The following is a 22,600-nucleotide window of genomic DNA, read 5'->3' as shown; positions in this document are numbered from 1 at the left end:
AGTTTATGGATGCCTATTTTATTCTCCATCTTTTACCGACATTCTTGCATGATGAATAACAATCACTCTAGAATATATTATACTTTCTCACTCGACATAGTTCTTTCCTTGTTGAATTTGTAATAAAAAAGACGACATTACAATTCAATTCTCTTACTTTGACTAATTCTAACAACGAAATCAACCTAAAACAATAAAACCTTGAATAGATATATAACTTGCAACATAAACCAAAAAGAGACCAATTTGCCATTTATTCATATTTCTACACCAAAACATACAAGCAACCTTAATAGACCCTTCATTTCTTCTTTTTTTCCATATCTTTTTTTGATTCGTAAAATGAAACTTATGTGATTTCTCCATCTACTAAAGTATATCTACTAAAGTATGGTAGTAATAGATGAAAATAATGGTTGTTACCTTAAGCCAATAAATCAAGTGTGGGATTTTAATGAGTGCTGCTAATTTCTCAGCAATGTAGTCCCCTATAACATATCTGCATCAAAAAAACATAAAAAATAGGTTTATAATTTATATTGACAATTAAATACTGATTGGGAATTCTTATCAAACACATGGTGTGCATGATGTGCCTCATGAATTCAACTTTTAACACTAAAAACATACATAGCCTGCAGCTTGTAAATCTACTACTCCTCTTCCCATGTAGATATATAAATAAGATATTAATATTCAAGCTAAACCATGTAACAGAGAATGCAAACCTTACATTAAAAGGCTTATCAAAATTAGCGAAAACTGGAAAAAACATATTAAAATAGAATTCAAACATTACATCAACGATCCACCAGGCTCAAAATTTCTTCTCGACACTACAACATAGAATGGTGAAGATCATCGGTCCCTGTTTTTAGAAATAGAACCACAGATGGGGGAAGAAGATTTATGAGGATAATGATGAAATTTGAAATGGCTCCAGATAATTAGAGAGATTTTTTAGAAGGGGTCAAACCAAAGTTTGAATGAAATGAGGATAATGAAACTGAAACGGAACAAACCCCTCCTGAATCATACAAACACGTTAAACAAAAAAGAAGATATAGATGTTTTTTACCTGGGAAAGCATTTCTAGTGGAGAAGAGAAGGCATCATGTTTTCTTGAACCTACAGGAAACCATAAGCCTTCTGTTAATATGAAACATGTAAACCAGCATTAATAAAAGAATGACACATCAAGCATTTTGAGAGAGTAAAATAACTTGGAGAAATTGGAGGATGTAAAGTTCAGAAGCAAGATAAGATATAGGGGAAGCCGAGCGAGATTCAAGAGATATCTGCAGAGACCGGATTGGATTTCACATCATTAAGTCGTTGTACATGATGTTGTAATGGCTTGTACTTCTTAATTTTCAGCCTTTGACCAAATATGTATATATTAAGGTATAAAGATATATAAGGCGACCTTCAATAGAGAACCATAATTAACCAAGGAACCAATGAACCAATTTTTTTTCAATTTTTAGAACTTATTTTTTATCAAAAAAAAAAAACTAAAAATAAAAAAATTCATAACTTTTTATCCTTTTTCCAATGATATAAAATTCGAATTTTTTTTATGTCCAATTCACAATGTGAATTTTTGAAAATTCACAACGTGAATCCGGATTCACACAGTAAATCCGAAAAATATTTTTCATGTTCACAATGTTAATATATGAATTTAGATATTTTTAGATTTTTTTTTCGATAAAGAATAAGCTTTAGAAATTGAAAAAAAAAGTTTTGTTTCCTTGAAGAACCAATAATTATAGTTCTCTATGGAACTTTTCCATATATATATATATATATATATATATATATATATATATATATATATATATATATATATATATATGGTTTTTATTCTATTTAGTCCATATGTATAGATACGGTTTTATAATATATAGATTCTTTATCATATATACACCACATTCATATTAGGCTAAGCGGAGTGGGGTCGCCAAATACCCTCACCAAACTCGTTAAGCAACCTGGAACACCGCCCCCTAGCCCTCGCTAGGGGGCTCGCCACCGGAGACTCGTCACTGTGTTGGCAAGAAGAAAGATAAAGAGGGAAACGAATATGATTGGTCCGATTTTTTCTGATTATTGAATCTACGAGTTAAATCGGTTAATTTTTTTTGTTAATGTTGATTTTCATCTTCACTCCTGACTTTTGTTTCATCTTCATCTTTAAATACAATATCTGATGTGTGTGTGTGTGTGTTTGGTCCATCTGTGAATCTGTGCATCTACACAATACAGGTAACAAATCCAGTTCATTTGTGAGTCTTGATTACTTCCATGGCTATAACAAGTTTTGTGAGTCTTGATTGCTTCCATGGCTATATACATAAATAGCTCCAATACCGAACTTTTAAAAAACCTGTTCAAATCATTAAGCTTCAGATTTGCTTCTATGGCTATAGCTATCTGTTGTTATTTTCCTGTGCACACCATGTGTTCGATCATTTGCCTCTATGAGAATACCACTATGTAATTCAAATGAAATCTATTCAAAATCCCTGAAATTGGTTGTAACAAAATACTAAGATTAGGAATTGGAGATGCTCCATGTGATCATGTCTTGTGGCTTCTGTTATATGGATTCAAAGAAACATGTAATGTGCTATAGATGCTCATGTCTTAATTACCTCTATTTTGATTTGATTAATAGACACTTGTTGATGCTCTTGACATGGTAAGAGGCCAAATGAACTTCAAGAGGTTGACACTTACAGACATCAAGATTGACATCAATGGAGTTCCAAAGAAAAAAACCCTTGTTGATGCTTTAGAAGTTGCAGTTAAGTTTTAATATGGTGGCTAATCTCCTTGGTTGCTGCTGTGAAAATGATGAGAGGCTACTTGTGGCTGAGTACATGCCCAATCACATCCTATGAAGTGGGCAATGTGGTTAAGAGTTGTAGTTGAGTACTTATGGCTAATCACTTGTTGGTTTAATTCATAAACGGGGACAGTTTTGGTCCCAGAGGTATTTTGGGAAAACTTTCCTAATTTAAGGTTTTGAGTTAGTTTAGGATTCTAATTAGTTTAGTATAAATAGGGTATGGTTGTCTAATTAGTTTAGTATAAATAGGGTATGCTAAAATCATCCCTCTTTTAGCCTTCACTCACCCTAATCACACCTTTAAGATTTTAAATCATTTCCACTGAGAACTTTGTAACTTAACCTCTTATTCTTGATTATCTATTCGTTTTGGATTTTGAGCAATGTCTGATGTATATCTGTTCTGACTTGGACGAGCACACAACTGTGTGACTGTTTTTCTTAAAATAAATAAAAATAAACGAGCATACAACTATATTAGCATACAGATCTGATTAGAATTCACTGTTTATGGTTTGTTTTATATGTATGTCTTATATTTATTTGCTTTCGGTTTTATCTTATTCTTATACCCAAAACATAAAACTGTAAATATTAAAAAAAGATTATTCTTTGTAAATTTTCGATAAATGTATCTGTTTGTTATTTGGTGTTTGTCATTTGAAACTATTAATTTGTTGTTTGTAAATGGTTAATAACGTAAGTTTTGATTCAACCCATGATTGGCTGAATGAATGATAAAATGTCATTTTGCTTTCATTTTTGACCAATATAACATCTTAGGTTCGTTTCCTTTTTCAAAACTTATTTTAATTATTTTTATTGTTAAACCATTTTATTTTGATAGTTTAAAAAGGCTAAAAATTCTAATGTAAGATGTTATTTATCATTTTTTTTACTGATAAACACGGAAATTCATTCATTGCTCATTTAATTATCATCGTATAATTAGTGAGATGACAAACGGCCAATAAGTTGTGTCGTTAAGCCTTTTTTGTATAGTAAAGCTAATCCGTTTAAAAAGTACATCCGAAAATCTAGGGGATATAACATTACTATCCATGATCCGTTGTAATCTATTAAAAAACTTAACCGCATCCGACACAAGAAACCAAACGTATTAAATGTAAATGGTATTTTGAGAAATGCATTTTAATAATTAACATGGTATTTTGGGAAATACATTTTAATAATTGATCCATTTATGATTATTAACATGGTATCAGCTTTACCTTTTCAGTATGCATGCGGAATAAATAAAAAAACATTTTCAATATATACATATATATATATATATATAGTAATTAAATTAAATTAGGAAAAAAAATACAAAAAATTGAATGCTAAGAGTGTTACCACTCCTTACCAAATGTTAAATGTAAGTGTAAAAAAAAAAAAATGATGTGACATTAAAAATACTTATGTGGCAAGATGCCAAGAGTGTTACCATTTCTGTTAGCCTATGGTGATTTGAAACATTCATTGCTATATATACATTAAATTTATTATTATTACGGTTATGATCTTTCATAAATTATAATACCAGTTAAACTGGTTAAATAAAAAAATGAAAAATTATATATTAAGTCTAATTCTAGTAATGTTCATATGCCTCCAACCACCGCCTTAGACCTAATTTTGACGGTTGTTAGAGTCCAAAATTACTAGAAATATAAATATTTATACTAAAATTTCCAACGATATCAACATAGTTATGCAACAAAAGCTTAACAATCTATAATTAGTACGTTATCAATATTTTTACATGATCCAAAAAAAAAAGATAGTATTCCAAAATGTCTACTTTAACTATTATGTTCCGAAAGAAAAACCTTTCAACAAATTCACTCGTTGTAGATATGTACTAGGGTTGGGATCCATCCATCAGGTTGCAGCAGAAGGTCCAGTTAGTAAAAAAGAAGCGATGCTTTCTGCAAGCATTAGCTTCTCAATGGTCACCTTCTCACCGAACTTATACGAGAAACAAATTTGACCTTGTGACTCTGCGGAGCCCATCTGCACCGGGAAACACATCACCGCACTGCCACCCAGTGGATATGCATGATCATAGAGTTGTTTCAACGACTGGTAAACTTCTCCTATGTATCTATCCCCAAGCTTTCGCTTACAATAGAGCTTAATTACGAGCATGGTGCCATGGTGTTGTAACCATGACTCAGTTATAGTGTAGTTCATGGTATTATGCCATGCCGGGTTGGTCTGGCCATGCTTGTCTACTGGAGTTCGCTTCTCCAATGTCTTGTTACCCCCGATAAGTACCTATAATCAAATTTTTTAAGGTGTAAAGAAAAGTTTCTTGATTAAGGTGGAGATTTGAGATATTAATGGTGAAAGATATTAATTAAAGATCTGTCAGCATAAATGTCTAAGTTGACGCCACGTTAATAACGATAAACCATGTATAAGTTACTGTTCAAACTTCAAACTGGTTGGTTATATATACCCCTTGTATATAACATTAAAAACTTAACAACAAATGATGCGTGTGGATTACTCTTCAGTCTTCACCCCTTTTCTTTTCTCTATTATCACTAGATTAAAATTATAGTAACACGCATATATAAGAAATGATAAGTATGTTTAATTGCTCCTATCCGTTTATTGTAATTGACTGAACTACAGAAAATCTTGAAGATCGGGTACTCGTGCAAGTTTTATGTTCTGCTACGCCGGATCATGAATCACACCTCGGGTATATATTATTTCCTGAATAACGTTATCTTCATTTTTCTGGGGTCAAATACAAGAAAATGAACTGAAATCATTACCTTCGCGTAAACTTTCATCTTGAAAATTCTTCTCACTTCTCGTAAATCATGTGCAGAATTAATGGTCAACTCGAGCTTCCTGCACTCCATTTTGAGTATAGACCATAGAGGATGAGTTTAAATATATGAGAAAGAGAGAGAGGGAGAGGGTATAGAGTATATAAACTATAGAGGATTTATCGAGTTTAAATATTGAGAAGACTTTTGAATTTTAAGCGTAGACTTATAAATGAAGAGAGAGAATCCAATTTTATGTTCCTAGCTCTTGACTTCTTGTATGGTGTAAAGACTTATTTATTCTACAAAATTTTTTTTTTGTCCGGTGCCGCTTAGTATTGAGTTTATTTCATAAAACTAACTGTGAGACATTTTATTACATATGTTAATTTAAAAAAAATTAAATATAAATATCAAAATATTTAATAACTTTGAATTTATAAGAAAATAAGAAAAATAATAAATCTCCTTATCCTAACCTCATCTACCTCTACCTGTGTGAGTTTTTTATAATGTTTGTTTGACAAGTGACATTTTTATATGTTTTTTATCACTGTTTTCAAAACCGGACCAGACCGGCCGGTTCAACCATGAACTGATCAGGTTACCGGTCTTTTATTGGCTAAAAAACCGGATGTTTATGAACCGGAAAAACTGGACAGTTCACTAGAAAACCGGTCAGGTCTTTTATTGGCTAAAAAACCGGATGTTTATGAACCAGAAAAACTGGACAGTTCACTAGAAAACCGGTCAAACCGGCCTGGTTCAACCAAAGAAAAGCAGTCTAATTGAAAAAATACTTGGGCTTTTCACAAGGTGAAGACCCGATTTAGAAAACCGAATGCACTCTTATGTTATTTAAACAAAACCACCATCACATGCTTTATATAAGGGACCATCTGCCTCTTCTTTCGTTTACCCACCGGTGTGGGACAAATACAAGGCAAAAAAGATTAACCACTTACATATTCTCTTCTTGCTTTTTTATTTTTCCTCTAATTCGTATCAATGATGTATATTTTTTTCTTCAAACTCATATAAGTACTGATGTACATATTATATATACATATAAATATATAATGATAACATTTATACGATATCATGTAACTATTCTTTTGTTCTAATTAGAAATAGTTAAATGTACGATTAAAATAATAGATTATTTTTGCAAATTAGTTTGTAAGATGCATGTAAAGGAAATAAATTGTATGGATTATATATATATATATATATATATATATATATATATATATATATATATATATATATATATATACGGTTTTATCCGGTTTTTAGGGCCGATCCAACCGGTTCGACCACTTGAACCATCGAACCGGTATGACGGCCGGTTCAATGTCCGGTCCAGTTTTCAAAACATTGTTTTTTATTATTATTTTTTTTTTGTAGCAAATCAAATTAAATTTAAATTTTGAAAATACAAAATCATATCTTAATAACATTATTATGTTTATTTTACTTAACATATTCATAATTACTTACAATCGACGATGTCTTGATTTTTTTGACGTTAATTATATTTTTTTTATTTATATAAAATTTTTAAATATAATGACTATGATTTTCACGGGTTATAATCTAGATAATATTATATGTTACATATCATGTCATATGTAAACCTATTAATTCTCCATTTCAAATTTTAAATTTTAAATTTCTCACTCTAATTACATCCTTATTTTAATAAAAAAGTAGGTTGATTGTCCTTTTGTCATGTGTCACCTTATTAGGCCTCATAATTAATGTCATGTCACATGTCCATTTATTGACTATCAATTTCAAATTTCAAAATTTAAATTTTCTCTCTAATTACATTAAATTAAATAGCATTAAAATAAAAGTTAAAATAAAATTAATACAAATTATAAGGTCACGTACTTATTTAAATCAACGTATAATTTTATACAACTAAAAAATATCTTTTAATTAATAATTTATTTAAAATAATGGATTAATAATTTTCAGTTTTTACTATGAAAATTTAATTAATTTTATAACCGTGGTTCCAACGGGTTATAAACTAGTTAAATTAATAATTGATTCTTCATTTCAAATTTTAGATTTTAAATTTCACACTCTAATTACATTAAATTAATAACATTAGAATAAAAAATAAAAAAAAATGAATATACATTATAGATTGATATAATTTCATATATTTATTTAATTCAACGATTATAATTTTATATAACTAAAAAAATATCTCTTAATTAATAATTTATTTAAAATAATTTATTTGAAATAATTGATTGATAATTTTAAATTTTTAGTATGAAAGTTTAATTAATTTTACAACTGTGTTTCTCACGGATTATAAACTAGTTACTATAATGAAAAAGTTTTTTATCTTTTAAATTTAAATAGATAATTTAAATAAATAAACAAAAGAAACTAATGAGTATTAATTTTGGGAAATTTGAAATTAAAAGGTAAGTTGATTAGTGAAATTGATATTCATTTATTACTATATTTATTGTAATTATTACATTAAAATATTATATAAAATTTAATAAAATACAAGAACTTATAAAATGACATGTGGAAAAAAAAATTAATTCAAAATAACCATAAAATGACATTTAGCAAATTGAATGAGAGTGTGACAAATGAGAAAAAAATCTTCATTTATTAGAGTAAGATGCTATACATTTTGCATATTTTCTCTTTTAGGCCTAAATTAAAATTAAAAAAAAAACAGTCAAATTTTATATATTCCTTGTTATTTTATTAATTATATTGGTTACCAACAGATAATCATATATCCTTTAACTCATGTGTATCCTAAACATCGACAAATCACCTTCTTATCAAAATCGTAGCTAAATCTACACTTGAATTTGTAATGAAGAATCTTGTACCTCTCAGCTATTTTCTCGGTGTCATTGTTTCCTGCCATGCGAGTGTGTTTTTATTTTAAAAGAAATATGTTTCGGAGTTACTAGAACGAGCTGGAATGTCATCTTCCAAACCTACTCCTCCTCTCATCGATAAAAATGAAAATAGGTACCAATTATGAACAATTCAACCCCACTCTATATTGCACCCTTGTTGGAGCGTTATAATACCTCACATTTACCCGACCAGATATCTTATATGTAGTTCATCAGATATGCTTCCAAATGTATGAACGTCATGAATCTCAAATGGTAGCTTTAAAGGCATGTACTATGACATGTTCAAAATCCTCTTGATTATGGTCTTATACTATATAATACTCCTTCTAGATGTCTCACCGCATGTACTAACACGGAGTGGGTCGGTTATCTCAAATGGTAGCTTTAAAGGCATGTACTATGACATGTTCAAAATCCTCTTGATTATGGTCTTATACTATATAATACTCCTTCTAGATGTCTCACCGCATGTACTAACACGGAGTGGGTCGGTTATCTCGATTTGGATTCAAAACCTTTTTCCATATGTGGGATTTAGAACCTTATTCTTCAGCTTTCATTGGAATTAGTGTATGATGTAAGACATGTGGAATGAGTACTATAAAGTGTAAGACCATAATCAGAATGAACTTGAACATAGCATAGTACATGTTTTCATGCTACATGGAAGCATATATGTTAGAACTGCATATGAGATATCTGGTTGAGTGAAGGTGAGGTACTAAAACGCTCCAGCAAGGCTGTGTTACAGAGTGAGGTTGGTGTAATCATCATAAACATGTAGAAAACATCAATACGAATTCTACAAATATATAAAATGCTTAAATATTACTTCGTATGGAGAAGTTATAACTATTTAAAGTATTGCATTCAGCCCTATAAGGCAAAACGTGTCGTAAAATACGAATCGAAAATAGATTGCTTATTAGCCTAAGTAATCTAAACAAAATTCGTAGTAGTTTATCCATGATGTTGGTATATATATGATATGTTGATGCTTAAGACGCACATAAGGTAGAGGGATAAAGAGCTACATATTGGTAATAGATTCCACTAATGGAATAATAAGGAATATGTTAAAGTTGAGTTTTTTTTCAGTTTTAATTTTAAAACAGAAAAATGCAAAATATAAGATATTTGCGGGAATAAACCAAAAGTTTGGTTTATTTTGAAATAAAATGTTTTAAGTCTAAAAGGGAAAAAATGCAAAATATATAGTTTTTATGTATAGTTACATCTCACACTCGATCTCGTTCTGTCAAGTACTCGATTAATAAATACCTATCGGTTTGTATGTATAGCTACGGGTATTGTTATCCCATTTATTAGTTTAATATGTTAAAATTAATCGGATGGAATTTACATTACGTAAACTTTGATCATAATCTTGTACAAAATATAATTTGAATGTCTTAATAATTCAAATTATATATTGGTAATAGATTCCACTAATGGAATAACAAGGAATATGTTAAAGTTGAGTTTTTTTTTCAGTTTTAATTTTAAAACAGAAAAATGCAAAATATAAGATATTTGCTGGAATAAACCAAAAGTTTGGTTTATTTTGAAATAAAATGTTTTAAGTCTAAAAGGGAAAAAATACAAAATATATAGTTTGTATGTATAGCTACATCTCACACTCGATCTCGTTTTGTCAAGTACTCAATTAATAAATACCTATCGGTTTGTAGTATAGCAACGGGTATTGTTATCGCATTTATTAGTTTAATATGTTAAAATTAACCGGATGGAATTTACATTACGTAAACTTTGATCATAATCTCGTACAAAATATAATTTGAATGTCTTAATAATTCCAATTTTAACAAATCCTATATGTTTAATATCTAAAATATATTATACAAATACAAGTATTACCAAACAAAATTTAAAATATATGAATATTGTGATATAGGCCTGGAAATCAGGTTGGTTTGGGTTGGAGGGTCATAAGATGGTGGGTTGGCGGGTCAGAAAACATAAACCCAACCCAACCCATATACTATATGGGTTGGCGGGTCATAGGTTAGTGGGTTGGAAACTTCAACCCCACTCAACCCATATAACCCATTTAAGTATATGAGTTTGCGGGTTCACAAGTTAGTGTGGCGAATCCAACTCATATAACCCATTTATAAAATAAGCAACACATTTTAAAAAATGAGGTTTTTTTTTTCAACATAAAGCCATAAAGTGATTAAAGTAATTAATATAAGAAAAAATATTTTCAATATAAATTCATAAAGTCATTAACACCGAAATAAAATTGAAAAATGAAAACATTCATACAAATTGGATGCATTATTCATTCGTGACTCATAAGTATCTAAAAATGGCAGCATGTGTTTTTTTTTTCTTTTTTGATTAGGTCACTCCAAATGCAAACTAACCACATATGAATACAGAAGGAATACATTGATACGAAATATTGCAAATACGAAAGAAATTAGATTTCATTAATATTTAAATATATCTATTATTTAAATGTAATATATATATATATATATATATATATATATATATATATATATATATATATGAGTTAGGATCATATATAACCATAAATATTGTGTGAATGTGTCACCAATTCTACACCAATCATTTGATAAGGGTATAATAGAAATTTTATCAATATAGATAATTACGGTAAGATAGTTAAATCAATTAACAATCCTATAAAATAGGTATGTCAGTTTCATATCTTATAACAACTAGATTATGACCCGTGTTAAATGCGGGGAACATAAATTAAATACATATCACATTAAATCACATTAATAGGTGGCATTGTCTTAACTGAAATTTTAATAAAAAAATGTTAGTTAGATTCATTTTTAGAGTTTTGAACCAAACTTGTTAAATAAAAATATTAAATATTTATATTAGAGCAATTTGGTTTTTTAATACAGTAATTTTTAACATAAATGATCCACATGATCTTTGTTTTATCACGACATGATGTGACTTCTTGATTAAAACATGTTGTGTAGTAGTTTTATGAATTGACTATGTTCGGTGTACCAACCCTCATGGAGGCTCTCATGGCTCTTTTCATATTGGCCCTGTAAAACCAAAAGCAACAATAAGTTATTATATATACCAACAACCTGCAAAAAAATCGATAAACGTTACAATTAAAGTGCATTGCCATAACCATAAACATCAAATTTAGACAAGTAATTTGGTCAATTTCTAAAGGATTTATTCCTTATAAGAATTAAAATATGATTTTTCAGTCTACGCCCAATCACATATACATATCTTTCGCTTAAAGAAATTATTACAAAAAAATAACTAATAAATTATAATGAACTTTCACAAAGCTTGTATTTTGGTCACTACATCCAACTAACAAATGAAATTCAGTTTAGTGGATTGATTCAAGAAGTACATCCATGACTTCTTGTAGTTGAATTTGGGGAAATGCTAAGACCTACTGAGATATGAGGGAGTGGTCTATAAGGCTACGATTGGTTTTTGGAGGGCATTATAAATTCAAAATCGTTAGCACACATCTTTCATACATGCTTCAATTATCAAATTTAGATCAAACTTGTCAAAATCAAATTACAAAAAAAAAAAAAAAAAAAAAAAAAAAAAAAAAAAAAACCCAGATATGTAACCTAGCAATCAAACAACATATTTTTCATAGAAATAAATATCACAAATATACAATTTACACTTTATATAATATTCTTAAATTATATCTTACATTTTCATCTTTAATGGTCACTAACACCTCTTTCTGCCATATTGTTGTGACATGAAAGAACTATAGAGTACACACATGCTTAATCGTACCGACAACAATCAATATTTTTTTATGATAAATATTGATATAAGTAGGGTTGTTAATCGGGTTAACCCGATCGGGTTTCGAGTTAAACGGGTCGGGTTAGTCGGGTTTTTTTAGAAAAAATATTCACCCGAAACCCGACCCTAATAAGGTACGGGTTAGTCGGGTTTAAGTTAATCGGGTTTCGGGTTTGTAGGGTCGGGTTAATCGGGTTGAGGTTGAAATGTAAGATGAATTTATGTTGTGCTATTTTAATACATAATCCACATGTATAGGGACTTAAATTGTAAAGTTGGTATACGATATGAATTTTTGGAGTTTCTTTTACCATATTAGTAATGTAAACAGTGAATAAAATTCGTAAAACTGTTACAACACAACCGTACTGCATTAAGAAGAGAGGAAAGTTATGTCATGTCATTTAACGCAGTAAAAAAATTTTGGTAATAAATTCTTAATCGGGTTATTCGGGTTGACCCGAAACCCGAATTGTTTTGAAAAAATCAACCCTAAACCCGACCCTAATAATAATTCGGGTTAGTCGGGTTAACCCGAATAACCCAATTAAGAGTTCTAACCCTATTAAACCCGACCCTAATTACCTTATTCGGGTTCGGGTTGGGTCGGGTTGATCGGATTCGGGTTTTTTTGACACCCCTAGATATAAGTTTTGTTAACGATAAAAGATAGATTATCTTTTATCTATTTAAGTTAATTTGTTTCCTTTGTAAATCCTTTATTTGTGTATATATCTAGCTGTAATACTTTGTGCAAATTAATAATAACAATCGACAATATATTTCTCATATGGCATCAGCCTAACATAGCCAATCCTTCTTTTTCTCAACCCTACCCACGCCTCTCTTCTTCTTCTTCTCGCTTCTTCAATCAAGATCCATGGCTGCCGAACTATCCATGACTACTCTTCTTCACATGCTCATTATTAAACTTACCTCTACCAATTATCTTATGTGGAAGAATCAAGTTTATCCACTCCTCTCTCATCAAAAACTCCTCCCTCATGTGGACGGTACTTCTCCTTCCCTCTCTCAAACAATCATAGTCGATGGGAAGGAATCCCCTAATCTGGCCTACATCTCCTGGCTCGAAAAAGATCAAATAGTCATGCTTCTTCTTCAATCTTCTCTAACCGAGGAAGCCATGGCTGAAGTTATTGGCGTCACAACTTCTCGAGACCTGTGGACCACTCTAGAAAGGGCTTACAGCCATCACTCATCTGAAAGTACACAAAACTTGTGTGATTCTCTACGCCAATTGAAGAAACGTACTTCATCTATCTCTGTTTTTGCCAAAAAAAATTAAATCTCTCTGTGATCAATTGACATCTACTGGTCATCCAGTCGATTCTATGGACAAAACTCATTGGTTTTTATGCGGTCTTGGTCCCGCTTTAGAGACGTTTTCTACTGTACAACGGGCTGTCCAACCACCGCCCTCCTTTGTTGGTCTTGTCTCTCGGGCTGAAGGGCACGAGCTTGTCTTGGTTTCTCTTCATGGATCTGCCCCACCTGTTGCTGCCTTTTATGCTCAACATCAACCTTCTTGAGGTTGTGGTTCTGGTTCTGGCTCTTGAGGTGGCCGAGGCCGTGGTTCCGGTTTCTCTGGTGGCCGCAGACGTGGGAAACGTCCTCCACACTGTCAATTGTGGAGGATAATAAAAAAAGTAAAATGAAATATTTGGGTAAAAATAATCCAAAAACTATTTAACATAATTTATATTTCATAAATGGAAGTTAAGTATATAAACCTCATTTACTTGTTGGAGATCAACAATAACATGAAAATCAAACTTATGAAGGAAATCGTCATTTGCAGAGTAGAGGATGGAGGACAAAGCGTTGCTACAATTAGCATATGTGCTTTATGGACTGGCTTTGGCAAGAAATCCTAACAATAAAGAAGATGTTATTTATGTTGCTTTAAAATAGAATCATTGATAAAGATCCTAGTCGTGGTGAAGAAATTTGTGACGGAGAACCGTTCTAAAACGATGATTAATGAAGTTAGTATAAATGTATATTCATTTATAGTAAAAGGAAGAATCATATTTTGAAATTTTTTAAGGTGTAAGTTGTGAATCAGAGTAATGAACAAACCTCTATAATAAGATATTTTTCCGTATTGAATAACAACTAACATAGGAGTTTGTTTGTTATTTTCCAAATAGTTAGCAAATTGTTGTGCATACCCATCCCAGAGTGTTACATTTATTTGTTTGCTTCTATAAAAACCAAAAAAATAAATAAATATACAGTATAAAATGACATTATAAAGTAAAATTTGATAAAAAATTTGAAAAGTAAACATACTCTAGATCTTCCAAGCTCAAATTGACTCTCTTTGATAATTTATTTTTCTTGTTCACAAGGGTTCCATTAGGAAGCATCTCACAACATCTCCAATAACATATATTATATAAGATAAAAAATGGAAGATTAGTATAAAAGTTTTGGTATGGTGAGTGATGGTAAATAACATAATATTGTTGTATAAATCGTTAAATTGTAACATATAAACTAACCAACATGTGTGTTCTCAACAAATGCACCATCCAAAATGGTGTTGAAATTTGCAAAAGAGAATCCATAAAGTGATCTAGTCCACTCATTGAATGGTGTAACTTTGGTTGTGATATAAATATTGATTTTGTTTTCATTATCAACAAAACAATTTTTGTTTTGATTAAGACCAAGGTGTGGATTTTAGATGTAGTAACAACCATTCTCCTGAAGCAAACTTTTAAATCTTTCAACCCATCTATTAGTAACCTTTGCCTCGACCTTCCTTCCCTAAATGCACAAAAAATTAGTTTATATATTGTTATATGTGGTTACAGTGAACTTGTAAGAAAATTCATAAATAAACAAATTGTTATTACCTGTTCATCAATGAGAATCATATCAATTTTTTATGTCTTTGTTGAAGATCCATAAGCAAGATGTTTTATGAGACAGATTATTCTTAGGGGCTGTTTGGTAGGATCTAAATATTTAAGATCTGAATTTTTAAGATGTCTGAATTTCTAAGAGAGTCTGAATTTTTAAGATCTAAATTTTTAAATACTATTTGGTTGGAATCTCTGAATTGCAATGCTGAATTATAAAAATGACTATTTTACCCTTATATAAATACCATATAAAAACCATATTAAACATAAATCAAAATTAAACACAAATCCAAAAAAATAACACTATCATTTTTTTATTATACCCATACCAACTAATTGCAATAATACAAGAAAATCAAGATTTTATATAACAAATGACAAATTCCAAGATCAACTGACAATGTCATAAAACATATCAAAGCCAACTTCTACAATGCCATTATCATCTTGTGATTTTTCATGATCCAAGATGCAAGTGCCACCTTGACTTGTTCTTGAGGTACTTCGGCTACTATTCCATTCATATTTTGGTGTTCTTCCATGGCCATTGGACTTTGTATGCAAGTACTCAACTTGGTCATTAGTTATCCTCACAGAAGTTGATTACAATTTAACCAACCCTGTATCCATTTCTCCAGGATTATAACCCCAACTTGCTTCTACTAGCAAACAGAACAGACATAAACCTAAATAATTTTTTCAATGTTTCTCTATGAAAAAAAAGGAGATTTCAAAAACATCATTTACTACTCCCTGAATTTCAGCAAAAATGTAAATATCCGAAAAACAATTTCAAAGGAAACACCTAAAATCATTAATATCATTCATCACTCTTTGAATTTTGTTTTCACATAAGCACCGATAAACACCTAAAATCCTAAAAGTGATCTAAGAGGAAAATCGATTTCAACAATAGGGGTTAGGAATCCTAATTTTTAACAAAAACAAACAGAAAAACTCAATTGGTGACTCTCATCCATGGAGAAGACAGCAATAACATATGATTTCAGCATCTGATTTCAACATGAAGACAACAACATCAAATATTCAAACGATGCCCTGATTTAAAAAAAAAGCGGTGCTCTGATTTCACATGAAAAAAGATAATGATGCTCTGATACTTGAATTTTAGGGGAAACAACTATGATACTCAATTTTCAAGCATTAAACTCGAATCACAGATCAAGAGCTGGAGGCGAAGACGACACAGGCAAAACAAATAGAGGCAAAGTCGGCGGCGTCGGTGGCATTACAGATCGGGCGGAGGCAGACGAGATCTGTGATGGAAGAGAGAAGAGTGGAGTCGAAGAGAAGAGGCGTTCGTATGAGAAAAGAAAAAAACGTGTTTTATGCGGGGCACTATCGTCCTCTTTTTAATTCAGATACGGGTTTATGTCTGATATTTTAGGAGGCATTTGTTCAATTAAGAGGTATTTTATAAGTGGCTATCAAACATCACATATCTAAATTTTTAAGAGGTTACCTCTTAATTTTTCAATCAAGAGGTAAACAAACAAGACCTTACTCTCATGGTAAATTGACTTTTTGAAGCATCAAGTTGGTATATGAATGTAATGTTGCTTTGAACCATGTTTCTGTTTGTGAAAATACTAATCATTGTTAAACATATGTGACTCAACCAAGTAATATGGACCGGATAAAATATGCAAAATAGGAACAATTCAAAATTATAGGGTCAGAGTGAAAATATAGTTTTAAGGACAAAATTTATAACTTTTGACATAACTCAAGGACGCCGAATGTAATTTAGTCTAAAACATATAATGTAGAAAGTCTTTTGTATGTAATCAAAATCAAATTATAAAAATAAAATAAAATTCTTGTCATCCAAATATTAATGATGTTATATACTTTTTAAAAACCTCATAATGCAAACCTGACAATAAAGTTAGTATAAATAGTTTTTTCTGATGCTCATCAGAAAACATATCAAACAGTAGAAGGGGCAGCAGTGGTAGGGGTATGGGTATTTCAGGTAAAGATAACGTATACATAGATGTTGTTCTACCCTCATTCATCATGCAAATAGTATTCAATATAGAGGAGTATTTTTTATGTGGTGTACAGAAATATACCAGTTCCATTCATTGATATATAATGTTGTATTTGATTCATGATTACATTTGATTACACAAGTTTCAGGAATGTTGCAAATAGAGGATATAACGTTGATTATACACAGACTCACAAACAAACATAGGTCAACAAATTAAGAAAATCGATATAAAGGATATAATTTTGTTTTTGTAAATGAATGAAACTAATATGCTTAAAGTAGATTGATTAATTTTTTTATGATCTCTCAACAGGAATACAATAATAACAGGTAATAAGAACAGAGTAAATGCAAAAAATTGGAGAAGAAGAGCATAACAAAGTAAGAAAGAACCTGAAAAAAAAAGAATTGGAGAATAAGATCGCTGAAGAACACTATAAATCGTAGGGCTCAATCCAAAATCCTAAGAATAACAACTTCAATGTAATCGTATATCGAATGTTTTTGAATAAAAAAAATCATTATCTTCCAAAAAAATGGGATCCTAAGATATTATCTTAGAGATTTTCGACTATTTATTTGGAAAAAAATTAAGATATCAGTTATATTGATTCAAAATTTTAAATTAATTGACTTGCTTATTTAATGTGTTTTAAAATCCAAACCAATATGTGAAACTGATTCATTTTATATGGGATATACTGTGAGATAAATTATAAATAATATTGATTTTAATTTTAACTCTCACATAGTTTGCTGATTTAATGGGATTATATTAGATTTTATATGTTAATAACTGAATTATTGATATGCTTATTTAATGAGTTTTTCAAAAAAAAAAAAAGGTAAACGGATTTGAATTTTGAAGCCAACAACTATAAATAAGGAAGTTAAATTAGGGACAATATTAATTAGAGAAACTGATATCTGGTGTATATATATAGAATGATATGTTTTAATTGATAGCATAATTGTTGAATTTAAATATTCTATAATTATTAAAGATTCTATAATTAAATATAATTGTGTTTGAACTTTATTTTGGGAAGATGGTGTCAACAATTTGATCTAAGGGTGAAAAACAGAGGATTGAAATACAATCAAAGGCCCTGATTGGTTCATTGATGAGTTAAGGGTGTTTTTTTAATAATATTAGAGATACCACGACCATCATCATGTTCATCCCATAGAACATCACCACCAAACCAAAACGATTTTGCCAATCGTCTGGAAAAAAGATCCCAGTCGCCAAAAACAAGTTATCAAAATATGACTAGAGGTCAATACAAGTTTTTTAAAATTTTTGGTTATGCTCAACAAGGTATCAGATTGCATTTTTCATGTCGTTAAATAAAAAATGGGTGATATATTCCTTGATTGTTTTCACAATTCCTTTCACTCTTCAACATTTTCAATGTTAACCAATGCTTTTATTCTTCGATTCTTCTTTGTTGCTGCTACCTTTTTCCCCAAATTGATTGCCAGAACTTTTGGATATTTTATTTTATTTTATTTTTACTTCATGAACAACTATGATAGTTATTTCATAATCTCAGGTATCAAGTTTCGTAGATTATCTTGTTTGTATGGTTGAAATATTTTAGTGATTTTTTGATTTCATAGTTAGCGTTTGATTGAGATTCATATAATTTTTTTGTTGAAATGCCTACTGAGATTGATCTACAACATCGGGTACAAAAATGCATAATCTCCATCGACTTGCTTTAAGATATATTTTTTCTACACTTTTATGTTACGTTCTAACAAATTTTTGATTCACTAAGAGATTTTTTTTCCATAGTTTTGTTCCTTGATAACGACACCATTTTTTTCTTGGTAGTCGTGCATTTTTTACAACTATCATTCTTTGATAGACACAAATTTTCTATTGTTTCGATAGTAGTAGCTAAAGACCATCAAGCTTGAGTGGGTGAAAATTTGTTATTTTCTTGTGCACGGTGTCTAAAATATCGGAATCCTAAAAGACCATCAAATTTGAGTGGGTGAAAATCCAAAAGTAAAAGTGGCAAGAACAAGTTCATTCTCAAAGAATTTTTCCATTCATACTTATTATTACATGTTCTCACTTATTTTTCATGTATTCTTTTAGAATAACCCAAAATGTATGTTTTTTTGCTAATGTGAAATGTTCAATCTCATAGAATTATTTTTCATTTTCACTCTCTCTTATTCATTATTTTATTCATTATCATTCTTAATCGAAAAACATCATAAATGGTCCCTGTGGTTTCCACAGATTTGAAGTTTAATCCTCGTGGTTTAAAAACATCATAGATGGTCACTGTGCTTTCAAAACTTTTGACGATTGGTCCTTATTGCTAACTATGTTAAGTTTTGTCCGTTAACTGAAGGGCATTTTCATCATTTCACTACCACATGGACCATTTATGATATTTTCTCTTATTTTTAAAAAATGATATAATCTCTCTCTCTCTCTCTCTCTCTCTCTCTAGGAAAAAGAAACCCACTCCCCCATATTCTTCTTCTTCTTCCACACCTATATGAACAAAGCTAAATCTGATGTCTTTCTTCTTCGTTTTGATCAATAACTTTGTACAAAGCATATGGATCCTGACAGATAAATACATGATTCCACCCAGTATTCCTCTTCTAATACAACTATTTGTCCAAACCATTCAATAAAAATCTGTTGCGTCTCCTCTTCATTGTACATTTCTTCATGAACACTGTCGCACCACAATTAGGGTTCCCCACAAAGCTCAATGATGAAAAGAATGGCATGTAGAACAACTCAACTTTGTCTGGATCCAAAATAACCATGGTCACATAAGACCCAAATGAGATGGGATAAGAAAATGTGGAAGAAGATGAAGTGAAAGAAACAATAGAATGATCAGAACATGAAACATAATTCCTAGAATTTCCAACAAGCAAATCAACAAAAGCTCCAACAATGAACTGATGATGGTTCTTCCCATTCGTTCTCAAATACCATCGCAACAACTTTTCCAAACAACCCTAATCTTTCAAATTATGAGTCTCCACCATCTCCTTCATCGATTTCTTAAAACACTTGTAAGGTTTCTCAGCTTCCATCACCATCACCACACTCTCTTTGAGGAATAAAGATATAATCCCACACTATCAAACGATCCTTTTTTCGTTTTATAAAACAGAGGCACCTAAAACTCAGATTCTATAAAAAAAATTCCATCTTTGTGACGAAAATGGTTGTAGAATGTTAGAATTAACAAAGGGAAACATGTTTGATCTTAATATGGTTTGGCAATCTAATAAATAGAAAAAATTTCAGAATTTAAACTTATTGCCCACCAAGTGTTTGATCTTTTGTCTGAATGATCTTTCCATGTTGTACCTTATAGTTCTTAGTTATGCTCATTCATAACATCAATTTGGATTCACAAATTTCTGTTTAAGCCATCAATTTGGCATTTAAATTTCTTGAAGAAATCTTTAAAATACCTAGATCATAACCTAGAGGTGTAAGGAGAAAGGCTTCCAGGAAGAGAGAAAGAGAGAGAGAAAGAGAGAGAGAGAGAGAGAGAGAGAGAGAAAGAGAGACCTTTATATATTATTTCGTTTTTTTAAATAAGAGAAAGTATCATAAATGGTCCAGTGAAATGACGAAAATGCCCTTCAGTTAACGGATAAAACTTAACGGAGTTAGCAATAAGGACCAATCGTCAAAAGGTTTGAAAGCACAAAAACCATCTATGATGTTTTTAAACCACAGTGATTAAACTTTAGATCTGGAAAAACCACAGGGACTATTTATGATTTTTTTTTCTTCTTAACCACTTAGTAAGAGTTAACATTCTTAAAGAATACACTTCTATAAATTTTGTAAGAATTTCTCATAATGCATTGTTGTTTGTGAAATTATGATTTGTATTATTTTTTTACATGAATGTCTCTTAATTATTATTAGCACATAATGTTATTTCTTTCAATATATATGTTACTCTTTATTAATGTTGCTTATCTATCAAAGAATACAAATTACGTAAATTTCGTAAAAAGCGTCAAATTCTCAAACAATACAAATTATGTCTCTTATATATTTGTTCGCTGGGCGATTCAGCGAGCCAAATCGCCTTGGTTAGTTAAAATTATTTTTTTGTTACTTTTTACATGTGGTTTTAACAAAGTGTCAGCATTGCAAAATGAATGATTATTATTTTGATGTAAATCTTTATTATTTTAAAATATATGCTGATGTATTTTTGAAGAATGTAAATTCTCAAAATAATAACTTGATTAAATTAATATTCTATAAGAATAAAAGTGAATATTTTTTCATAGTAATATGACCTAAGTTTTAATAAAAACAATGTAATTATTCATTTTAAATTTATAAAATAAGATAAATAAGTATTTAAATAGAAATCTCTTTACATAGACAATAAATAAGGAATCTTTTTTTTAAATACAGGTTAGTAGACTAAAGTATCGCTTATATTTAATTAAGTACAATTATATAACGCATATCACATGTTAATCATATGTATCTTCAAATCACACATTCATTTTTTTTAATCATATATATATATATATATATATATATATATATATATATATACACACACACACACACACACGGCTTTGCGGGTTGACCCGCGAACACAAACATGTAACCTAACCTATCCCATGAAATAAACGGGTTGGTGGGTCAAAAATCTCAACCAAAATCCGTCTATTTTCGGTTGTGTCAGTATCAGGTTATGGGTTGGATCGATAGTTGTCACCCCTATTGTGATAAACTAGACGTTCTAAAAAACTCGTAATGACATGTCATTACTCCAACACTTGTATTTACCGCAACATTATAACAAAATGTCGTCTTAAATCATATATGTATATAAAAGTGATATATATATATATATATATATATATATATATATATATATATATATATATAGTTATCGCGGTCAAAAATATAATAGTGATCACCGACCACTATTTGAAATCGCGGTTCTCGTGACGATATAGCGGTAATATAGCGTTTTTTATGTTATTTAGAATTTGTATATATTAAAGTATTAATTAGTAAATCATACTTTAAAGTTCAACCAAATCCAGTTAATTAGTTAATCAGTAAATCATAATTCACATACCATATTTAGTTAATCATATTTCACATATCATAATTAGTTAATCATACTTCATAAACCGGTTACCAATGCCCCAGTTCATATTTTAACACAGTCAACAAGAAAACATATGCAATACTTACTATTTTATCATACTTTAACACAATTACAGTTATCAAATGAAATGATTATATAATTTGATAGTTAATCATAATGTAGTACTGCAAGTTTTTG

General features: G+C 30.1%; 2 long non-coding RNA genes across 2 annotated transcripts; both read right to left on the bottom strand.

Annotated features, from left to right (window-relative positions):
* Positions 1 to 226: 226 nt before the first annotated feature.
* LOC145069025 (uncharacterized) lies at positions 227 to 1,217 on the bottom strand. The gene is made up of 2 exons (XR_013689232.1): positions 800 to 1,217; positions 227 to 499 (listed from the first exon to the last, which is right to left on the bottom strand). It is a non-coding gene; the product is annotated as an uncharacterized LOC145069025 (long non-coding RNA).
* A 3,349-nt stretch (positions 1,218 to 4,566) lies between these two features.
* LOC145068781 (uncharacterized) lies at positions 4,567 to 5,822 on the bottom strand. Its single transcript, XR_013689122.1, has 2 exons — positions 5,644 to 5,822; positions 4,567 to 5,134 (listed from the first exon to the last, which is right to left on the bottom strand). It is a non-coding gene; the product is annotated as an uncharacterized LOC145068781 (long non-coding RNA).
* Between the last annotated feature and the right edge of the window lie 16,778 nt (positions 5,823 to 22,600).

This window comes from Lactuca serriola, chromosome 8, assembly GCF_051521515.1.
Source record: "Lactuca serriola cultivar US96UC23 chromosome 8, Lser_US96UC23_V15, whole genome shotgun sequence".
Taxonomy (NCBI): Eukaryota; Viridiplantae; Streptophyta; class Magnoliopsida; order Asterales; family Asteraceae; genus Lactuca; species Lactuca serriola.
Note: the sequence above shows the minus strand (reverse complement) of the source record. Positions and strands in the feature narration are given on the sequence as shown.